We start from the raw sequence: 23,941 nt of genomic DNA, 5'->3' as shown, positions 1-23,941 counted from the left end.
CTATGCTTTTATTTCTGGAAGGGACTTTCTTGCCAAAAACTTCATTTGGATGGAGTTGAGTAACTTCTTACATCTATATGAATGATCTTGTTGCAAAATGATTTCATGCCAAGAAAAAGAAATTATGTTGAAAAAGACATTTTTAAGGATGTGTCTGTGTTCCGGGGCCATTTTTTCATAAATGACTTGCTGAAATCTACATTAGTAGCCTGTGTTGTACACCAGTCCCTTAACCGCCAAATAACAATTGGCCTATTGGCTATGTGCACCCTCATAGTCTTGTCTCAATGGTGTTTTAACAGACCACTTGCTCCATGAGTGTTAGTGGTCAGTGAGATACTAGTAAATGTCGAGATAATCCCATTTTGTCTTCTCTCCACTAGAATACTGTTTGCCTAGGTACCACTGTGCTAACAGCTTTGAAAATGGCTTTAACATAAGGCAGTGAGCTCCACTTTCCACTGAAAGCAAAAGAACTTCTGCAAGATTTCTCAAGGTCAGCTGATTGTGGAATGATGTTCAAAAATGACCAGCCAAAATGGTTTCACTGCAATAATTTGTTGTTGATATGTTTTCCTACATTTCCATTGCCTGCAAACCATGATAACTGCAAACAGCCTGGGGAAATCACCTTACAAGTTGCTTTTGCAATTGCAACATTGTGCCAAGGCAGGAAAGTTTTTGCCTGACTGTTGTATGATAATCAAAGCAGACAATTGCCTGGCTGGAGCAAGAAAAAAACACAAACTGCAGAAGGGTTTCACTTTTGTGATGGCAGTGACTACAGCATTCTGCTAGACGGCGCAGGCTCAGGAATGGCAATAAGTCTTTTCTGTCCTGCTTTCTTTTCTGTAAGTAGCTTAGTGAAGACAAGAGCAAGAGCTGGAGGGGAAGTTAACTTTTTTTTCCCTTTTTTTCTTTTTTTCTTTTTTCTTTTTTTTTCTTTTCATCTTTTCTTTTTTCTTTTTTCTTTTTTCTTTTTTCTTTTCTTCTTTTCTTCTTTTTTGTTCTTTTTCAGACATCTTCCAGCAATGGGGGCAAGAAGGAACAAAGATAAACAAGGGGAAAGGTGCAGTAGGAAGGCCAGAGAGGCCAGTGATATGCTGCACATCCTGTCCCCTTTCCTGTGCCCTGTCCTTCAGCATTACATTGCTTTCCAGGCATTGGGTATAGGCTCTTTGCATTGTGAGAACTCAAGGAAGGGCAGTGGTGGTAAGGAAGAAAGCAAGATGCCATAGTTACACCATAAGGCTTGAGAATTATTCCAACTTGCATACTGACTATTTGTTTGCCTGAAATTAAAGTTCAGAAGTCTTTACTATACCAATATACTTCAGGAAAAAAAAATTTCTTTGCATCAGTTTTTCTGAAAGGTTTTAGTGCCTTATTATTATTTTTGGGCTCTTGTCTTGCAATGCGAAAAAGGAAGTTGCTAAAAATAATTTTCTAAAGGTGTTTTGAGTATGCTCACAATTTGGTTACTCCATCTTTGTTTGTGTTTATTTAATAACAAAATTATTTCATTTGTGTGCTTTGCAATACCGTATTCATAAACTACTGGTTGGTGAAGTATTTTGAAGAAGCTTTCCGTAGTAATTTTTAGTAAAAATTCCAGAATCATCTCCTTGAGGCTCCAAAACCAGAAAAATTATGTGTGAGGTATGTCTAAATATAATCTAGGTAAAGCATAAGCCATTTAATATGATTCTTTTTTAAGGGTTACACAATGAACTGTTCCGTTATTTTTAAACAATTTTTCTACAAGGAGCATATTTTTTAAGGCATTGTCAGTTGAAATTGCTAAATACTGCTGAAGGTGTAGAAGAGCCATTTGACAGGTCTGGTAGAAGATTATATAGACCTATTGCTAAATAAAATTATTTTCCTTTCCTCCTCCCAACAGGCAGATTCCTAATGTTAATTTACTGTCTCTAAAACTCAGAAGCAGAATAAGCCAGTTATCATCATTCCTACCATGTTTCTCATCCCTACCACAGAAAGGCTGCATAAGTATCTCTGTCTCTGAAAGCCTTTAGCCTCTTTGCCATACTGTTGTTCCTCTTCTTTCTGAAAAATACCTTAGGCTTCAGGTCAAACTATAAAGTGATTAGGGGGTTTTGTAATAGAAGTGATACTTGTCTTAAGATTATCTAACACTGTTCATTTTTATTGTATTCTTCTCAATACCATATATTTAAATTTTTTGGCTCAATGTGGCAAGACTCTTGGTTTATAGATATTGATATTGGTGTTTTTTCTCATTATTATTTTCTTGTTTTCCTGATTTTCTTATTCAGGTAAGTAGATCCATGCTAGGGTTTTGGCTTTCTTTTTCTTTATGTCCAGAAGTACAAGCATTGAAGTTTTTTGATCAGGATTCCCTTTAGTGTAATCAACATAAAATGCATATGTATTGTTCATATCCATGTGGCAATGCAGCTGTCCAACTAACAGGAAGTAAAAAGTATATACCAAATAAGCTTCTGTATAGAGCAAGAATTTTATATAATCTGTTTTAGTAGTTTTCATCAATATGGGAAGCTTTGTACTGCTAATCCTTGCAATTCTGTTTATAAGTTAGTCAGGACTGTAGGATATTATGTGCCTTAAAGGAAGAAGCAGCCTATGCTGGAGACTGTTTTAGAACATCATCTACATTTCTTCATTTCTTCAGCACTTTTATTTCAAGAGCTACAACTGTCACCCTATGCAGAAATGTGTGAGCTCTAAGATGCAGACAATATTGAAGACAAAATCAGTATCTGTTATGAAATTGGCCCAAAACTTCATATGGCAATTGCTATTTTTATAATGGCCAAGAAAAAAATGAAAAAAATCAGTTATTTTGGAAGACTTTCTAAACTTGATGACAGTGTTGCTATCAGAAAGTGTTTTGTGGAAATTTTCTAATTCCTACATGGAGGATAAATTAATCTGGCAATATACCTGTGTAGTAAAAACATAATAGACACCATGTTGCTATGAGATTTTTGGTATTTAGAAGGCTATGAATGACTTTATAAACACTTTGCTTTACTCATTTCTCCACATTCCAGGGTGATGTAACTTAAAAATAACTGTATCTTTCGTTATGTAGTTATTTACAATACAGAATGGCAATGTGGTTTAATTTAAATATATTTTTCTAGCCTTTTGAAAAAATTCTTTGGTGAATTATATTGAATTTGATAAAATTCAAATAAATACTCCAAGTAAAAATGAAACTCAAGGAAAACAACAAAAAAGTTGTTGAAACAAACACTGAAGTAAGCATTATCCAGCATTAAACACATTCCGGTATTTAAAATACCCCCATATTTTTTAAATTATTGAAGTGTTAAGTCTGCATGCTAAGAAACATGGATCAGTTTAAAACTCACAATAACCTTTCTCTTTGACTTGAGGAGTTTCAAAACTTTTATGTATCTGTAGGGCTTGTAAGGATAGTATAAATATGATCCTTGAATAGAGGCTTCAGTAAAGTAAAGAAATATCAAGCACCTTAAAAATTTTTTCTTTATGTCTGTTTGGGATTAGACTATCTCAAACTAAGGGAAAATCCCTCATCTTAAAACTTTTAAATCTTTTACTTGTATTATTTCAGTATATTTAAGTGCCAACAGGTCAGAATACTTGGACTGAAATCTGTGCACTCCTATTCCTCTCTGCTGTGTGAAGGACATGAATATATTCCCAGCAGCTTCCTTTGACTGACAAAGTTTAATCATCATGATGCACATGGCAAAATGAGCCTTATTGGTACTCTTCAAAACAGCATAATTTTTTTTTTAACAAGATACAAAGGAACCTTTTAGGTTTTTTCTTCTCAATACAAATATATTTTGCTGCTTCTAAGATACAATTTTTCTTTAAAGCTTTTAAAACCACCTGTATTTGTGTTTAATTTAAAATAGCACATTCTGTGAAATATGCCAACAGTAACAGAATTCTCATTTGATTTCTATAACTGTTCTTTTAATTAAAACCTTACTTGCAGAAAGCTTTGGAAGAAGTCAAACTTTTTTAACATGTGTAAAAATGTTATAGTTAATCTAGTCTAAGCAAAGAAAACAGAATAACAATTGTTTTTAGGCCTGAGGGAACAATGGCAATGCCAGATAATCTTAGCAGTGCCACATAAAATCATTAGAATGTTTTGAGATCAGCTGGTGGAATGGGGATTAGAATGCCATATAACCCTCCAGTTGCCCTGGAACAAAAAAAGCCTGAAACAGGCTTTTTTAACATTAGCCTGTTTGCTGGCAGCTTGTTTACCCGCTTGAGGCTTGGAGCTTCTGCAACGCCTAATATCTCCACAGGTTAAAACCATGTCAGGTTTCTGGGTGTGCAAGGTTTTCAGGTGCCTGGGCTGCTTAGCTGTCAATATTCCAGATATTTGTGGCTGGAAATTAAGAAACTTCTACTTCAGTATCTTCTAGAGGAATAAGTGGGAGGGCCGGTTTTCCTTTTAATGCCTTCCCTCCCTTATGTAATATTCTTTCTTTGAGTTTATCTCCCAGAGAACATTTTGAATATTTAACTTGCTTTTCAACTCAAAAAAGAACAGATTTATTCATAGCCAGTGATGGTTCATGTGCAAATTAAATCACATACAGGGAAAGTAGAATAATTAATTTGTGGCGCTGCACATCAGCCCAAACACTGAGGATAGGAAATGTATCCAGCTGCTGAGCGGCTCAGACCACAGAACCTGACCTGCACTGAGGTGTCACAGAGGTAGGTAAAAGTGACCAGTGGCAAGAACAAGCTCTAAACTTTAGAAGTTTAAATCTTAGAAGTTTCTTGAGAAAAATGGCAAAATGTGTCTTTGCCAAATAGTTTGCTTACATTCAAATTGTGGCTATCTCTTTGTGTCCTTCTGGTGCATAAGCTTAACACAAGGCAGCATCAAGCAGATAGACTGAATCACTTGTTGTATGTATAGACATTTTTGTAAGTACTGCCTGTAGTTCATATATTCAGATATTAACAAAATTACTTCCAAACTTCTTTCCAGAGGTGATTTTTTTGTGCTTCTGGCATGGTGAAAGCATGTAAGTATGACCCTCCTTCTTCAGATCTCAAAAAAAGACTCAGCATTATTAGCAGAATAAAGTCCTTGTATCTAAAAGGTGTCCAGGCTTTGAATAGAGAAATTAGTGCCCTCCCTATTTATTGTTGAAATTGATAATGTGCAAAGGATTTTTTTGCCTTTTATAGGATTATTTTTTCCTATTGCTAGAAATATTGTGGTCTGCATATGAAATATTCAGTCCCTCAATTTCTTCAAGGTCTTCTCGTTTGATAGGTGACTGTTGTTTCACATCCATCTATGAGAAAGAGTACTAAATTATATATTTAAAAGCTTTTCAGTACTAAAAATTCTTACTATAGTATTTGGCAATAATTTCTATAATGGTGATTTGACTCCAGTTTAAACACTAAGTTTCAACTATTGTAATTTGTTTAAGGCTTGATGACAGTCCATGACAGAATTCCTTTATGAAAATAAGTTTAAGTAATATGATTTTCAAAATTGAATGCATGTCTTGCTCCAAAACAAAAGCAAAGTCATCAAATTTGAAATAACAAATGAAGAGATGTTACTGGTACTCTTTTGAGCTGGTACAAGAAAGAAATAATGCAAAAAAAACAGACAAGATGCCGAAGTCAGATACCATTGTGGAAAGTACTGAAGGAGAAAGAAAAAACATGAAAGAAAGATCAACACTGCGAGGTGACTGAAGGCTTTGAACTGTGAAGCAAATGAAAGTGTAGGGAAAAATACCCAACTCTGCGATCTGTTTCTATTCTTGTCACAATAACCTTACATATCTTGTGTTTTGGCAGGTCATCTAGACCTTATTGGTGCATACAGAGGAGATTACTTTTAGTCCTGAGATAAAATTCCTCCTGTTTTTGAACAAAAATACAAAACAGGCCAAAAGAAGTCATGTGGAATGTCTTCACTTTAAAAGAAATTCAACAGTAAATAAAGTATATACCTGATATTTATTTCACTAGCACATACAGCTTGTGAGAACAACATAGGCAACTGATCCCTGTGCTGTGTGAAATGTGGTTTCCTGTGAATTCTGACCATGGCTGGATGACTGCTTCCTTTGAAGCACAGTAAAATGTTCTCAAGTAACTGCATACAAACTATAGAGTGGCTAGAAGCTTAGGGCACATCTGAGATAATTTTTTTGAAACAACTTTGAACAACATTTATTTCACAGTCTCCTCAGCAGTCTAAGAGTTCCTATTAGTGTATGAAAATGTTTCACAATGCCCAGCTCTCCTGACCTTGAAAGTATAGTTTGTTTCACTGTTTGGGCATTGGGAGCTCTTCACCTAGAGATATTTCTATGCTGAAGCAGACTCTGTTGCTCACAAAAGTTCATTCTCTGCCTTTGCAAGCCCAGGGGACAGTGAAGTGAGACCCACATGCAAATGAAGTCTTTTTTGTGGACTCTTACTTCACTGTTGTCTGTACATCTGATAAAGACGCAACTCAAAGCATTCAGGTTTGAATGCTTTATCATTAGCAGGAAGAGATTGGCACTTCCAGAGCCAGCTGCTATACTTAATTATGTGGGTGGTATGCACTGTTGCTGCTAGAGGTAATTAAAATTACCTGTCAGTATTTTTGGTTGTACCTTCATGGAGAGATGCAAACATAGCTGAATTCCTCTCTGTGCTCTACACTATTCTAGAAGCTCTTAGACTTGCAAAAGGACCAGGTTTTGTACAAGGTCAAATCATCTTGGCCATTGTGCTTCAGATCCAGGGTAACCTCAGTGGGAGCTTGCTTTATGCAGCCTGCTGGAGAATAAACAGCCTTGGTTTGTATGTGCTGACTTTGGAAGTCATTATCACTCTACCCAGTGCAGCTTTCTAGTCACAAAGTTGCTGATTAATTATTTTCCTTTTGTGTAGATACAATTCCTTCCTTATTGCATTTAGTTCCTTAAATGTTTTGCATCTTACTGCTTCCCTAGTTTATCAAGACATTTGTACTAGTAGCAAAAAAAGTACTGGTGTCTTAAAAAACATAGTGAGTAGCTCCATCACTGATAGAGAGGAATTTATTAGCATATCTTTTGTTCCTTAAACCAGAAATTAGAATACAATTTTGAACTGAACTGTAAACAAAAGAGATTTCTTTTCTAAGGCATTTTGAAAACATTAAGGATAAACACTTCCAGGTGGAGAGAAGTGGGAGGTAATTTGTTCTTCACATATGCAGATGAATAAGCCACTGGCTTTTAATTGTGAAGCCAGGAGCAGAATTGTTGTCTTGTGCTCTTCTTTAACGTTTTCTGAAGATTAAATGTTGATAAAGATTTGAATATGGAGGAAAAGGGTGAGAAAAAATGGCGGCAAGTAATGGGCAGACAGGGTACTGTAATATGTGTTCATAGTGAGAATAAAGCCAGATCAGTGACCAGACTCTTCTCTGGGCTTCCTGGAGGTCTCTAATATTATCCTTTTTATTAGAAAATAATTGTGTCCTGGGCTGCATTAGGGGAAGTCTTGCCAGCCGGCCAAGGGAGGTTCTGCTTCCCCTTTCCTCTCAGCATTGTTAATGCCACACCTGTAATGCTGTGTTGTGAGCACATGGGGAGTATTTTGGTTACCGAGGAGAATTCAGGCCAGCATGAAGATCTTTATGGATCTTTATTTCCTAAGCAGAAAAGCTGAACAAGCTGGGGCTGTTTAGTCTGGAGAAGCAAAAGCCCAAGGGGAATCACCTCACTGTGTACAAATACCTGAATGCAGTGTGTACAGAAAGTGGAGCTGTGATATTATTAGCAGTGCCCAGTGACAGAACAAGAGGCAATGAGCACATACTGAATCACAGGAGGTTCCTCTGAACACTAAGATGTTAATATTAACAATAACAACATCAGGAAAATGTTTTTTATCTGATGGTGACCAAACACTTGTGCAAATTTCTCAGACTGGTGTTGAATCTTCCTCTTTGGAGAGGAGATTCAAAACCCATCTGGGTAGCTGGCTCTAGGTATTTCTGCTGGACTTGAGGGACTGGACCAGAAGACATCCAGAGCCTTCCAACCTCAACCCTTCTGTGATTAGAAATTAGGCTACTGGTGTTTTATAGAAATCTGTGTGTGGAAGTACTAGAGAAGGCAGCCAGTATGAGTAATGTTCAGAAATGCTACCACCTTGTGGTGCTGGAATGGCTGAATATACTGACAGAGCTCTGATGTTCATCTCCTTACCTGCAGGGTCCCTGAGTACGCATTGTGTCCACACACCTTCTGAAACAAGATTTCAAAGTGCTTTTGTTGTTCCTGCACACTATCGAAGTAATTTCTTTCAGTAGATTGGGTTGTTTTAGTTTAACATTATCTTCTTATTCATATGGTTTAGATAGACCTGCAAGAAACAGGGAGTTGGACTCAATGATTCTGAAAATTAGTAAATTTATATGGATTATGTAACAAGTATTGCTCTTTTATAACCTCACTCCAAATTCAGAAACCTCATATCCATAGGAGATGTCAATCTACCCTAGGTACAGGTAGTATTAGTTGTTGTTGTTGTTATTTTGTTGTTATTATTATTATGTAAGAGTCATCCTTGGGAAATAGCTAACCAAACACCTCTGCAAAATGGGCTCCAAATGGGGCAAGAACTAGGTTATTCAATACCTATTTTATCCATCTGGACAAAAGATCATGCAAATTCAGGGAAATACACAGTAGAATATGCAGCAGACTGGTTTTCGCTCATGTAAGTGTGGGGTTTTTAATTTTTAAATGCAGATACGTGCAATGAAGGACAGCACATCCAGCAGGTGTGCTAATGTTATATTCTCTGGTTGGCTTATTCCTGCAAGATGTCATAGCACCTTTAACAAGGCATAGGTGTCCAATTCCAGAAAAAGCTGGAACCTACAGTCATTTCAGGCCAGTTTTCATGAAGACTCTATTTCAGCAACATTGCAACTGATAAGTAAAGGAAGAAATTTTGTGCCAGAATTGATGAGTTTTTGCAAACAGTTTTATCTGTTTTAATTCTGGTGTAAGTTGTGGAAAGAATGACTACTAAATGTATTCAGCTGTATTTTGACATTGAATGTTTATTTTCCACAAAAAATCTGATACTGAGCATTACATAAAATATTGTAATTAAATATTACATCATATTCTTAACAAACATTGAACTGTAGTCTATATGCAGTGCTTGTGCAGTATTTTGTTTATGTTCCTGACTGCATGTGTTGTATTTTATTAATGCTTAGGACATTATTAATCTAATAATTTATGCACTTTAAAAGCAGAATCAGTCTTATGAGCTAAAGGAGTAAAATATTCAACTAACTTAAGATACTGGTGGCCTAGACAAAAGTAATTCCTATCAGTGATAAATGTAAAATAATGCTGTGCAAGCAATTGCTGCAAAGCAGTTTTTCAAGTGCCAGTTCATGAGCAAGTTGGTCTGTACTCAATAGTCAGTGTCCCAGAGCAGAAGTGGATATAAAATAATCTCATTTAAAATGTGGCTTACCTTAAGGGAAAAGTTCAAAACAGAATGTTCTCAGGCATTGTTACCACTTTTACAATGTTTTCAACATAGCAAACACTATTTTATTCTCAAACTGAAACTAGCCATGGTTTAGCTTCACACTGCTACTCCCATTTCCCCAACTCCCAGATCATTTAGGTTTTGGCTCCCGAGCTCAGTCAGTCTGCTATTAAGTTTGCCAGTTCATACTCCCATTTGGCAACACTTGTGATACAAAGCACACTTGGACGACCCAGTCATTTCACACAGACACTGAGCAGCTGCCAGGTGGCAATAGCGTTCCACCGCTACCAAGCAAGACTGCTTCCAATTGAACAGCTAGCACCAATTTTTCTTGGTAACTACCTAAAAACGTGCAATAATAATATTAAAAATTTAGTAAAAAGCTATAAGTTATTTTAAATGTATCATGAATACAGGCCCCCAAGATTTTCCATTTAAATGATTCCTTGATGGTACTTTAATAAAGTCAGGCTTTTCTATGCAGAAATGCAAGTCTGGGGGAAAACCAAACCAAACCAAAATACCTAAACCAAATACAAGAACTCAACATAACAAAATGCAAGCAATGCAAAACTTAAATAGCTCCCTGCATACACTTAGAAACCTCTTCCTAATATCTTTCTGCAAACAAGAAATTAAGTTAGGCAAAATCAAGTGAAAAATACTGTCTTTGAGCCACAGGGAAGGCCAGTTCTTTGTGTCATTGCTGCTGAGCCTCTGCATTTCTTCTTGAGTCAAGTCAGAGGTTAAGAAAAATGACTTTCAGTGTATCTGTTTTTCACAAACCAAATTAACCACGGCTGGAAGTCATATTAGAGAGAGCCTACATAAGATCTGCTGGAAACCTTAAAGACCAATTTTATCTTATATCCGCTTTTGCATGGGAATTTCTTATGTTTGTTTGTCTCTTTTGATTAGGCTGAATTTTTTCTCAAGACATCTTTCCACCAACCACCCCCCACCCCAAAAAGGAACGGGTGTTTTTTAAGTTTTAGGGTTTTTTATTTTGAAGTTTTATTTTGATTTTTAAATCTGATTTTACCTCCTTTAAGAGGAATTTACACACGTGCAAATATTCATTGATTAATACTAACAGAATGTATGGTAGTAAGCTCCCTTCAGCTGTGTCCCGGCGCTGGCTTTGGGGCGCATCGATAAACCCTGGGAGACGGGAATCGCCCGCACTCAGTGCCTCAGGAAGGGGAATCGGTGTGACCGGCGGTTCCCGTGGTGGCATCGCTCCGCCAAGCGCCAGGGAGAGCAGCCGATCCTCCGGGAATGCGGGAGGGGGAATGCGGCCCCTGCGGCATAACGCGGAGGCACCGCACAGAAAACACTGCCCGCTTCCACCTGCGCCTTCCGAGGGCTTCAACCACATACACAGACACACAGACACACACACAGACTAGTACATACACACACACACACACACACAGAGACACGGACACAGGCAGAGCCACAGACACACTAACACAGACACACACAGACACACACACAGACACACACTAACACACACAGACACACACACAGACACACACACAGAGACTGCCCCGCAGCAACGCCACTAAATCTGAACAAGTGCTGCCCCAGCGGAGGGGCTTGGATCCACCCTTAGGCCTGATACTGGATCTACTCGGGAAATTAGGCCTGATACTGGATCTACTCGGGAAATTTCAACACGCGCGCTTCGGCTCCTCCCTGCTTCGAAGATCCCAGGCGGAGCCGGGGCCTGTGGCAGCTCCGGTGACCCGGAGGGTGTCCCGCTCGGCTCCCTGCACACCTCACACTCCCCCGGTCAGACCAGTTGCTCTCCCTGGCTCGGCCGCGAGTTTTCCACAGCACATTCCCAGACCTCTCGTCTTTTGGAGCGTTTTGAATCATGCTGCAGCGACACGAGGACGTCTCCAGCTGTTGCACAAATTCCAATGCCGGTGTTTAGTCTGGGGCCTCTTTGTGTGGGCACTGGCTCCTGCAGAGTATCGGGATGATTTCCCCTTCATCCCCACGTCTTCCTTAGACGTAGAGTCCTCCTGCATTCCCAGCTGGATTCCTACTTTCCAGGGCACAGCCTGCGGCCAGCACCTTGCACACCGAACTACCTGCACGGAGGGTGTTAGTCGAAACCCCCAGCGGGGAAGCTCTGCTTTCATACCAGCACACACCGAGCAGAAAGGGCATTTGTTAAGCGTCATAATGTAACCAGCTGTTTACTACAAACAATAGTAAACAAAGACTTGTAAGGGAACCACAGCCTGTCTAATTCCTTTCCGTGTGGGCAGGCCAGGGCTACACTTCTGAAAATATATGAGAAATAAACCACAACAAGCCCCATTTAAATGAAGCAAAGCAGTGTAAATATGAAGTAATCAAGTATGAAGGGCCAACAAAGGCTGCCCTGAAATCTCCACTTGTCCTCCTGCAAAGAGCTACCTTCTTCCACCATTACTCTTAAAACTATGTGAATTGCCTTTGCTTGGAGATATATGAGGGATTTTTTTACTGAAAGCAGCTGAAATTAGTCAGGAGAAGGGGAAGAAAACAGCCCTACGGTCTGCTCAAACAACTGTGGGCACAACCGGCTTCAGCTTGCTGTGTGTCTTTAAAGGATTTCGGTGGTGAGGGGCTCTGTGCCTCCCGGGCGCGGGGATGGGTCAGTCAGCACGGTCGGGGTCGGGCACCGCTTCCCCCAGCGCTGTTTTAGGGAGCCGGGGGTGCTGCGCCCCAGTGACGGAGCCGGATGATGCTCGTCAGCCCTCCCGAGGAGCGAGGGCTGTGCGCTCCGCTGTGGGCACCCCTGTCTGGCAGCCCCGCGGCAGCCCAGACATCCTGCAGGGAAGGAGCAGAGGGCAGCCCCGCCGGAGCGCCTCGGGGACAGCAGCCCCGGGCGGGCGGGACGGCCGGGCCCCAACGCCGGCACTGCGGTGGTGTGCTCAGGGCACGGGAAGAGGAAGGTAGTGTAGGACTCAACAATCCTGTGTTTTGTTTAGGGACTGCAGTCCTTTGGTAGGTGGGTGGTTAATTTTATTTTTTTTTAATTGGCCCTTACTTTTTCAAGGTTTAGCCTTGTCTTCCTTGGCAGGGTATGCAGAGATGACAGGGAGTTTATAGATTCAACTTCTTATGAGTTGTACAGATCAATTGTGTGCATATATTTCTTGGGTTTTTATTGCAAAGATTGACGTTGTTTGCTATGTCTGCTTACACACTTTATCTACTATGTGTATTTATATATAAATATAAACTACATTTATTTATGTAATTCTTTATTATGTGAGCAGGGGATGGTGTTTGTGATGAGCCAGTCATAAGATGACATGTCATTTTACTCTTCCCACGGGATAGATTTTTTTTTATGTTGTGATTTTTTTTTTACTGTCTGTTTTGAAGAGATTCAGATTTCAGTCAAAAAGTGAGTTGGGGAAGATACTCCCAAAAGAAAGATTTAGCATCATGACCACAAACCTAGGCTAAAGCTAAGAAATTACTATGTGAGGCTGCTGGACCAGTTTGTATGTTAACCAGAATCTACACTTACAGATCCACTGCAACAGCTACAGTCCTTGTGCCATCACTGCCAGTCTAACTTGCCTACACAATGCAATGGGAAGTCGGATGTCAAACTCTAAAACCAAAAATAACAAAAACTTTAAAAGGAAAAAATCTTGGTGAATCCTTTTGTATGAAAAAAGTATGCATATATTTATATACATCCATTAAAAACACTTAAGCTTAAGGTCTTTGATTTATCTTTTGCATTAATTGAACATGCAGAGCTGTTGATTGATACCATTCTCTGTCTCCAAAATATACAGTCATACCCTGACTGAGGCTTTTGTTATATTACTCCATCAGAAGGGATGTCTGGCCAGCTGCACTGCCCAGGAGAGATGCCACTGGACTGCTGGGAAACAAGTAATTGGAAGTGAGAAATAAAGAGCAGTGATGTCATCAATTCTTGGAACATGTGCTGCCCTTGGGTCTTGGAAGGAGACAGGCTTGTTCAGATTTTTTTAAAGGCAGTGAAAAGTCTTGTCACAGATAACCTCCACTGCCAAGTGCATCACTTCTGAAGATGCTTTGCAACTACTTTGAATGAGACACATTTCTGATTTTGAAAGTTTCTTTCCCCCCTAAAGTCAAAATTCCATATTGTAGAACAGTCCCTCCCTGGTCTCTCAGCTGACCTCTCAGAGAACCAGGGATCTGAATCCATCCTCAATAGAAGCCACATTGGCTAACCAGGCTATTTCTGCAGTTACCAGGTACCTCTCCATCATCTGAATAAAAACCCCACAAACTCAGTGCCAGCAGTAAGCATCACACACATTGACACAGACTTCTTCCACAACAAGTCCAGAGGAGTGCCACAAAACTGGTGAGAGGGATGAAATAGCTCTCCTATGAAGAAATAATGAAATAACTGAGATTCTTCAGCATGGAGAAGAGAAGGCTCCAGGGAGACCATAGAGCAGCTTTTCAGTACCTAAAGGGTACCTTTTCCTACAAGAAAGGTGGAGAGGAATTTTTTACATGGGCCTGTAGGGACAGAACACAGGGAATGGCTTCACACTGACAGAAGGCAAGGTTAGATTAGACATATGGGACTTTTATGACTCTTAAAGTTCTAAAAGAATCCTAGGGTATCCTGAGTTGGAAGGGGACCACAGTGATCCAGTCCAGCTCCTGGCCCTGCACCAGACACCCCAAGAATCACACCCTGTGCCTTGAGAGCATTGATCAAATGCTTCTTGAGTTCTGTCAGGCTGGTGCTGTGATCACTTCCCTGGGGAGCCTGCTCCAGTGCCTAGCCACCCTCTGGGTGAAGAACCTTTTCCTGGTATGCAACCTAAACCTCTCCTGACTCAACTTCAGGCCATTCCCTTGGGTCCTGTCCCTGGTCATCACAGAGAAGAGCTCAGTCCCTGCTCCCCCTCTTCTCATGAGGAAGTTGCATTCTGCTGTGTCCTCTTCTCTTGGCTGATGCAAGCAAGTAACCTCAGCGGCTCTGAAGTTCTTCCCCTCTAGACCCTTCATCTTCATAAGTCTCCTTTGGACACTCTTCAACAGCTTTATATCTTTTTTCACATTGTGTAACCCAAAACTGCCCCCAGCACTCAAGATGAGGCTGCCCCAGTGCAGAGCAGAGCAGGACAATCCCCTCTCTTGCCTGGCTGCTGATGCTGTGCCTGATGCACCCCAGGACAGAGCTGGCCCTCCTGGCTGCCAGGGCACTGCTGACTCACATTCAACTTGCCTTCAACAAGGACTCTCTGGTCCCTTTCCACAGCACTGCTCTCCAGCAGCTCATTTCCCAGTCTATAAACATACCCAGGGTTGCCCCATCCCAGGTGCAAAATCCAGCACTTTCCCTTGTTAAACTTCACACAGTTGGTGATTGCCCAGACCTCTGATTTGTCAAGGTCTCCCTGCAGGACCTCTCTGCCTTCCAGGGAGTCAATGGCTCCTTCCATTTTAGTATCTCTTCAAAAGTCCAGGTGATTTATGAAGATGTTGAAGAGCACAGGGCCAAGGATGAAGCCCTGTGGAACCCCACTAGTGACAGGTCACACCAGTCTGATGTCACCCCATTCACTGCAGCCCTTTGTGCCTCACCCATGAGCCAGCTGCTCACCCACCACATGATGTGTTTATCCAGCTGTGGGCTGGACATTTTCTCCAGAAGGGTCCTGAGAGAGACAGTATTGAAAGCTTTGCTGTAATCCAAAAAGATCACATCAACTTGCTTCCCTTCATCAACTAGGTGGTTAATGACAACCTTTTCATTACCCTGGGAATCCCAGGATCCATGTCTGTGTAGGATGGGCTGTCCCATCACTGTTCTTGCCTCTGGATTTCAGAACCATTTATTTCAAATATTTATCTTTTATTTTTGAACTGTATCATTTGTTAGTTTAAAGTCTGACTGCAAGATAGTGGCAGGTGCCCTGTAAGTCAGCCACAATGGTCTGCCCTTTAAAATTTTGTGAGGTGAGCCCACATTTGCCATCCATAATGCTTCTTGTTTACCTCACTAGTAAAATCCAAATGCATCCGGTCATTTCAGGCCAGTCTCTGCACCAACGTTTTGCCTGTTTGTTTTTAAAACCAGGGGTTTTCCTCTCTACAGCCACACTAGACAGGGAAGATGGACACAAGGACATTTTTGCATTTGCAGGGCCCAGTAAAGTGTCCCCTTGGTCCTGTCTAGCAGTAGGAGAACATTAAACTCAGAGGGAGTTCTCTTTGCGGTTTTGCTTTGTCAATGGTTGTTCCATCTGCATGTTTACAAGGATACAGGCCTGCATACCAAGAACACAAAATAACACGGCATGGTGGTTCAACCATAGTCAGCAGCTGAGCACCACACAGCTGCTCATTCACTCCACCCTCCCACCACCCTGGTGGGAGAGCAAGGAAAATCAGAGGGAAAAAACCCAGTAAATCTCAAGGGTTAAGATAAGATACTGATCATGTGCCTGGAGTCTCAAGCACACTGTACCCAGTGGTGGCATTGACAGGGCCAGCATAACATCTCCTTTCTAAGCAGAAGGCTATGGTGTGATATTGGGGTCAGGGGCATTTTGGAGGAGATGATTACAAGCACCCCAGACTTTTTCTTTGTGGGGAAATTTCCAGCAATAAATTTTGGGGGGAAAGCCTTGCACTTGTTAGGACATCCAGCCTGGGTTGTCCTCTCACCACTTGTCCCCTATGGCTGGGTTTTCCATAATTTGCCTACAAAGCCAAGAACCAGACTAACCTTTTGGCTGGCATTGATAAGTTCCTGGTTTAAGTCATGGTTGCAAGAGAGTGCAATCCACCAATCTGAATCGAGCCCTGGAAAAAACATCCTTCTTAGATGCCTGCTGTGCTGGAGGGAGGCGTGAAGGGGACAGGCAGGGTGGCCAGCAAAATTCGCAAGGTCACGGTTTAACACAGTCACCTGCTCAGAGCAAAAGCAAAACAAGCCAGTTGTTATGAATACATTTCTCTATTTTCCTACCATTTTAACAGGAAAAAAAGTAAACGCCAGGAGCTTTCAGTAACTATGCTTTTCATGGCAACCTGGGGAAACAAAACAATCCTGGAGCGGATGGGAACGTGTGTGTTTATGGTTTTCCCTACGCTTGCTTCTAAAATCTGAGAACGCTCTTCCCCTTCTCACTCCCCAGCCGCGAGAGCGATTTCCACAGAACCGGGTTCCTCTCCACAGGCCAATAACTACACGCTCCAGAGAGGTATTGGATGTTTATTCCAGAGCTGCGCAAGCCTGGTGGTATTCCAGAGACGGAGCGCGCCCTGCCGGACTTTCCCCTACCTTATTTACACGCACAAGCTCGGAGTCAGGGACTTCCCAAGTACAGCCCCGCTACCACGGTTCGCTCGGAAATTTCCATACGCTACATACCACAGATAACTTCTACGCATGCTCAAGAGGAGGGTCCTCACCTGGTCCGGGCTTTTTTGCTCTACACAAAGGCGTGAATTTAAGTACGCCTATAATGCACATAGTTAAGCTATAGGACACATAAACCTTGACCTATATCAATGTATACAACAAACACATCAACATCCTGATTCACTACATCCCCAAATCTCGTCACGTTCAGTTCCCGGATGTCCTGAACTAGGCGATGCTAGCCGCTCCCAGTTCCACTGATCAGGTCTCCTTCCTTGCTGATTAGCCTTGAAAGTGTCCGAAGATCTTACACCAAAACACATCCTGACTTAAGGCAGTCTGGATACATTCCACGTTGTGCATGGAGAGGAGGCAGGTCCGCCCCCGGCGCGGCGAGGCGCGGGGATGCAGGCGGGCTCCAGCCCTGCCTCGCCCGCTGGGATGCCCGCTGGGAGCGCGCAGCCGGAGCGGCGCCGGGATGCTGCTCTTGGGCCGCTGGTTGGAGTTCGGGGTGTCCCGCAGCGCGGAGCCTGTGCCCACGCCCCGGGTGCCACGTGGGATCGCAGCAGCAGCAGCCACATGTGAGGCTCGACTGCCCTGCCGTGGTTTCTTTGAGGTCCCTTCCAACCCCAGGCATTCTGTCTCTAAGTGTTGTGTATACGTGTTTACTTTGTGTAATCACAGAGTTCACTAATCCAAGTTCTAAAAAGAAAGTATGAAAACTTTAAAAAAAAAAAAATTCCAGCCCTGCAGTGTTGAAAGGAAACTGTAATTTCATAATGATGGCGTTTGACACAGCCACAGAACAGCCACTGGGCTGGAGTGCAGCTCTATGGTGTTACAGCAGCTTTGAGCACAGTGCTGCTATTAAAATGCATCACCATCCTTGGGACGCTGCCCTGCTGTGAATTTTGTTCCCCGATACTGTTTCTGTTGGGTAAGTTTCAAATGGACCCAGCTGATTAGAATTTGGCCTTTAATTTCACTTAACTATTGTGAATTTAATTATCCGCCTCACTAATGCAACTCCTGCTCCTTCCCTGTCTCTGACAGAGGGAATTCTTCAGTGCCCAGGATGTATCGGTATAGGTAGGATAAACCCCTATAAACCACTCAAATAAAACAGTCAAGGGAGTTCATGAAAGCTGCCAGAAAGAAATTGAAGATCTATTATGTGGGGAAAAAAGTATATTGCTCAGGAGTCCTCCACATATGAAGATGAAGGCTCAGTTCTTTGAACCACATAATTTTGTCATTTTCTGAAGTTGCTCCTTCCACGCCAAAGTGTCTACTGGAATAACCTTTGACCATGTCAAAAAGCAGAGAATAAATACATTTTCTCGGCCACTGCCTATGAAAACTATGTGGCCCAGAGCCACACAGTCCAAAAGTCACTTTGTATTTTAAAACCAGATTTTGAGAAGCCCTTCAGCCAGCCAGGACCAGAAAGAAGACAGGCAGAGTGCTGCTGGGAGGCAGCAGCAACAGAAAGAGCAGAAAAGGGGAGGTTTTTCACATGGCATAAAAGCAAACACAGCTGTGAAAAGGCTCTGCTGCTGCCTGTATTTTTTTAGTGGGCAGTCGGGGGCAGGAGTTAAGTGGGAAGGAGGAAATATGAGCTCTCACCTCTAGGGAGAGATGTGCTGGCATACTCCACTGGAAAGACCAGTTACAGTGTGGAAGAGAAGGAGAATAATTAATGAGGTTTCCAGGGCTGTATGCACTTTACTGGGTTGTACAGTCAGTTGCAGTCCCCCAGCTGTTAAAGCGTAAGGAATATTGTTCATCCAGCTTGCTGCCTGTGCCTCCCCTTTCATTATAAAAGGTTCCCAAATCAAATTTCAGGCAAAATCTATTGTCCCCATGGCACACTGCTGGTGCCAGGGGCACTGCTACTGCCATGCCTCTGCCTTCACGTAGCAAGTAAGTGCTGGTGGATGGCAAGGTGCAGAATGGAGGACAAAAGGCTCCCTAGAGCTGCTTCTGAGAAGGAATTAGCTGCTGCCCTCTTAATGGACTCAACACCTTCTAATCCTGCTTTTGCACTGCAGACTGGCTTGCTCTCCTCACCTATGACAAGCATACACCCTGCATGCGCTGCTGTCTGCCACAAAAAGCTCGTAGAAGGTGTGGTTTTGTGAAACCCCTGCCTTGTGGCAGGGAGGCGGCCCGGACTCTGGCCAGGAGGCTGCAAATGCCCAGCTGATGGCACTGTGTCTTCATCAGTCTGCCTGTCTGGGGGGAGAGGTGGGTTACCTGCCTGTGGTCAGTGCCTGAAAGGACTGCTGTAGCGCCAAACACAGTCCATGACCTGCCGTTTTACCCTCTAGTTAACAGTGAACAGGGGTGCTGGCATCTGAAAATTTGGCAGAGAAGGACGATCTTGTGCATGCAGAGAGGCTGGGCACAGCCGAGCTGGAGGTTGTGGCATAGACAGTGTACGGAAAAATTCAAGTCACCAGAGGTTTATGTCCAGAAAGGAAACAGAGGAGTCCTGTAACTTTATTCATGGGGCATTTCCCCATGGGGTCTCTCAAATTGTTGGAGGATGCAGCCTCCTTTTTTCCCTAATTTCCTGGCTGCATCACCCTCTTCCTTTTCCCATTGGCTGAGGTACATGCAAGGTACAGACTTCCAGACTTGCCTACTATATGTCTCCCTTAATGTGCAGGCAACCCCTTTTTGTACATTAAATGATATTCATATTATATTAAGTCTTCTTCTTCTCTGAGTTTAGGAATTTAGCATGACATTGGCTGAAGAGCAGTCCATGTCTATTTGTCAATTTTCTGAAACTGGTAGTTTCTCCTGTTACTTCCTTATCTAAAAATCCCTGGCCTTGTCTACAAGTAGATTCACACAGAATGTGTGTAAAGACACATTCATCTTATTCCTTTCAACAGCAATCCTGGCTCTCCTTTTGGGAGATGTGGGTGGTATGAAAGCCTGAGGAGCAGTCCCACGCTCTCTTCTCTACGACTACAGCAGAACACCAACAGCACATTCTCGGAAAGGAGATGAAGCCATTCCTGATCCACTTCTCCATGGCATTTGCCTGCTTTCTTGGGGGAGAATGAACCATGTTGCACCTAGCTGGAGATTTCCCATAGCCATGGTGGCCACCCTGATCAGAGAAGAAGCTCCACAGCATGCTCCTCTAAAAAGTGTAGCTGTTGCCAGAGACCTACCATGCAAATCAGACTGTCACAAGTCAGTCTGACAGTCTGACAGAAAGAAAGCATCTAAGCACTGTGTACACCTTCCTTCACAGGAACAGGTGACTACAGCTACTGTGATTTGGACATGCCTGGCTTGAAAAGCCTGCCCTTTGCTGGCTAGCTGGTCAAATGGGTGGCTTTCTGATCACTGACAAGCATTTATAACTACTAGCATTTTTTACTGAACCCTCCTGTGGGCATGTCTTCTTTTGAAGTAGTTGCAGTTTTGCTCAGGCGAGTAGAGTTTTACTTAAGTCATTGGGGACATTAGAAGTAATTTGTAAAAGATTCAAGGCAGAGTGATGAAGGAGGCAAATTTGCAAGCATTTTTGCTGGTTTTGCTGTGACCTGTGTTGTCTCAGGGCTTCTGCCATATCCCCACAAACACCTTCAGACCTGGGTACCAGTGCATTTGCTGCACTTCCTGTCCCCACCATGCCCCAATGTCCCTCAGTACCTGCCCCTGCAGGCACCTCTCTGGCCCTGAGCTCCACAGCCCTCACCTACCTGCGGATGCTGAGGGTCCGTGCAGAAGAGGGGACCATAGGATGGTGGCAGGGGCACACCTGCCATTAGAAGTGCCTGCATGTATGCTGGTCTGGGTGACCAAGGTCGTGAGGCTGTACCAGCTGCTTCTTGGAGGACAAACGAGTAACAACACATGGCACTATGCTCTGCTAATGTCACTAACTGAAGGAAATTTTAATTTAAAAATGTCGTGTACTGAAAGCAGTAGTCACCTTAGTGTGCTCTTGGTTTTCCCTTGAACAGTGTAATGAAATCCTGCAGAAACCAATGTCAGTCTCTCCGTGTTACTTGAGCCAGTGTGGAGTGCCTAACTCCTCATGTCTTCTCAAAGTAAGAACGTCAAATAAATCACAGTGTTTCAATTATAAGTGGACCCAAGATAAAGCATATTCTAAAGCAAAGCTTTAGTTTTTTTACATCCGAATCTATCTATCTATTGTATCTCTGTTTGCAATGTAGACAGATTGCATTTATGGGTTTGTTGCTTGTGCCGATGAGGGACCCTGCAACGAGCAATTCCATTTAAATGCTTCTTGAAGAATCAACTAAAACACATCATGCATTAAGTCCTTTGGGTCCCTATTCAACTCATTTTAGGGTGACATGATCAAAAATACTTGATTGTGCATATCTCCTCTCCACTCTGCTTGTAGTGCAAATAAGTGGGCGTGCAGTTGCACAGTTGAAATTCCACCATAACATTTTGTATTGGAGTCAACCCCCAGCTTTACCAAGCACTACACATACACAGACAGAGGAATCGTAGGATGCAGATGCAAGCAGGTAGCAACACATCTGTGTCTTGTTGCCAGCATTAAGGACAAAGCAAGGGGATCATAGTTTAAAATAGCAGCAGAGCTACGTTGCCATTGATTGATCCTATAAAAGGCAGGACAGAGATTGGAAGCTGTGGTCCACTTGCCTACCTTCACTGAAGTTACTGGGGCAAGCCAGAGCTGCAGAATGCACACAGCTTCTATTTTCCATCCTTGAGGATGTTTAAACTGTGAGACACTCAAATTTGATGTCTACCTTGAAAAAAACACAGAGAGGGGGAAAGATGGGTAACTTTTTCCCAGGCAGAAGCAAGAGTCAGAGCACAAGCCTGACTGTGGGACACCTCAAGTACCAGGAGAGCTGGAAGAGAAGTATCATGGAGGCAAGGTCTGGGTGGGGGAGAGGTGTAGATTATGCATGAAACTTGAGGCTGGGGGCAAGGGCTTGGTTTTGGAAAATCACAGAGACTGAATGGAAGCATGACTGGGAAATGTTTGGGTGAGTGAAGAGAAGGGGTTTCAGGTAAACAGATAGAAGGAAAGTGGCTGAACATGTGGACAGCAGACTCACAGGGTGAGTTTTTTGTGTGGCATGAAGATCAACTGTCTTTTCAAAGAATAGAAAAAACTAGGACTGCAGTGATTAAGGTGAGGTAAAAAAGGTGGTTCAAGGATGTAATCCTCAAGGAAAAAAAGAGATTTATAAAAGGGTTGAAAGCCACATTTCTGCACTTCTCTGAAGGTAATGTTGCATATATTTGTGTGACTATTTTAGGGAGCAGTGAGGGATGAAGATCTGACCCTTTAACTTCTCAGATCTTGCGGTGAATTCTGGCTGCACAGCAAAATAAGGTTCACAGCAGGAAAAAAAAAAAAAACACAAAAAAAACCCCACAGCACTTTTTGGGCTTGATGAGCCATAACCCTCCTTAAGCACAAGAAGCGGAGGAGCATAAAAGGGTGTTCTAATCCTGTCCTACTCTTTTGGTAAGTGAAACTCAGAGGCAGCAGATCACCTTTGCCCCAGACACCTATTTTCTGCTACCTCCTGGAGAGCAATAACCTCTGGTGCATCACCTTGGGTTGCAGTCTGATAAGCCAGCATGAGGAGGCAAGGACAAACGCTGGGGGAAGTCAGGTACTTTCAATGCCAATGCTTTGTGCACCATCTCCTGACTCCGGGCTGGGCCAGTCAGGAGGTGAGCTTCTCATCTGTTCATGCTTCTGGCAGCACTCATAGGCTGGCTGTGTCCAGTACAGAAATCATGTGAGGCATGTGCACCACGGGCTGTGGGGAGGACAAATGCTGACACAAGTCAGCCCTGCTTTGGAAGAGGAGGGAGGAGGGGCACAAAGGGTTGACATCTGTCAGAAGGTTATCAAGCTGGCAATAGTCCTTTAAGGCAGGAGGCTTGCAAAGCTCACAGCAATGCTGGCTCATTGTGAGCCCACCCTCGGGACAGGCTCAGAGGGGCTGAGGGGCCACTGAGAGAACAGGTCACTGGAAACCACACCACCCAGGTGCAGCACCACATCCCATCTCAGAACAAGGCTTTCCAGAACTGGAGCTGGCCCAAGAGGTGTCTTTGAAGACTGGAGACTTCATTGCAATGGGATTATTTTCGTGGTGAAAGATTTCATGTTGTGGGCTCTAAGGAAATGAGCTGCCCTTTGCTGGTTTGTTAAAACCCTAGACTAGATAGAAAAGAGAACAGTTTGTTCTTATAAGAAAAACTAGAGGAGAAAAAATGCTGCCTTTTCCTTTCAGAGAGCTGCACTCACTCTCCAGTTGGGACCATGAGAGAGAGCACCATTGCTGGGAAGCTTCCAAACCCAGAGAGTGCTGTGCATCCATCCATGCATGCTGTGGGAAGCAGTTGTACATTGTCAGGGCATTAAAGGGCATTAAATTACATTCCCTAATGAGCTATGAGCTTCTGGTGAGATCCAGCAGCCCAAGCTACCTTAATTTTCTAGGAGCTCACTCAGTCTAACATGGCTCATTTGGTCTCCTGATCTTCATGGATAGGGGTAAGAACAGGCCCAGTGCCTCACAAGAATAAATATGGCTCAACACACACTGAGTTGAGCTGAGCTGAGCTGGGTTATATATGGACAATATGGCAGAGCCAGTGTTCTGCTGAACAGCCATGGTGTTTCTTCCAGCTGAAGTCTGTGAGGAAAGCTGTAGGCAGCCTAAAACCTTCACAGCTGGCATGTGTAACCATGCCCTTCTGGCTCTGCTTGGGGGAAGGGGACATGGAAAATTTTCTCATCGGCACGGGCCTGAGCAGAGAAATTGCTCCTGCTGACAGCCTCCAGTGAAAATCTGGCTTTTTTTGTAGTGTTATACTGTTGCTTAATAAAAGGCACGATGAGTTGCAGTAAATATGTATTTCCTGTGATGCTATTTTGGTGTCAAAATTACTCTATCAGCAGCCTGTTTAAAATGGGGTATGATG

This window comes from Agelaius tricolor, unplaced genomic scaffold (assembly GCF_023055355.1).
Source record: "Agelaius tricolor isolate 1412-34295 unplaced genomic scaffold, bAgeTri1.0.p SCAF_4, whole genome shotgun sequence".
Lineage (NCBI taxonomy): Eukaryota > Metazoa > Chordata > Aves > Passeriformes > Icteridae > Agelaius > Agelaius tricolor.
This window is presented reverse-complemented; position numbering follows the sequence as displayed.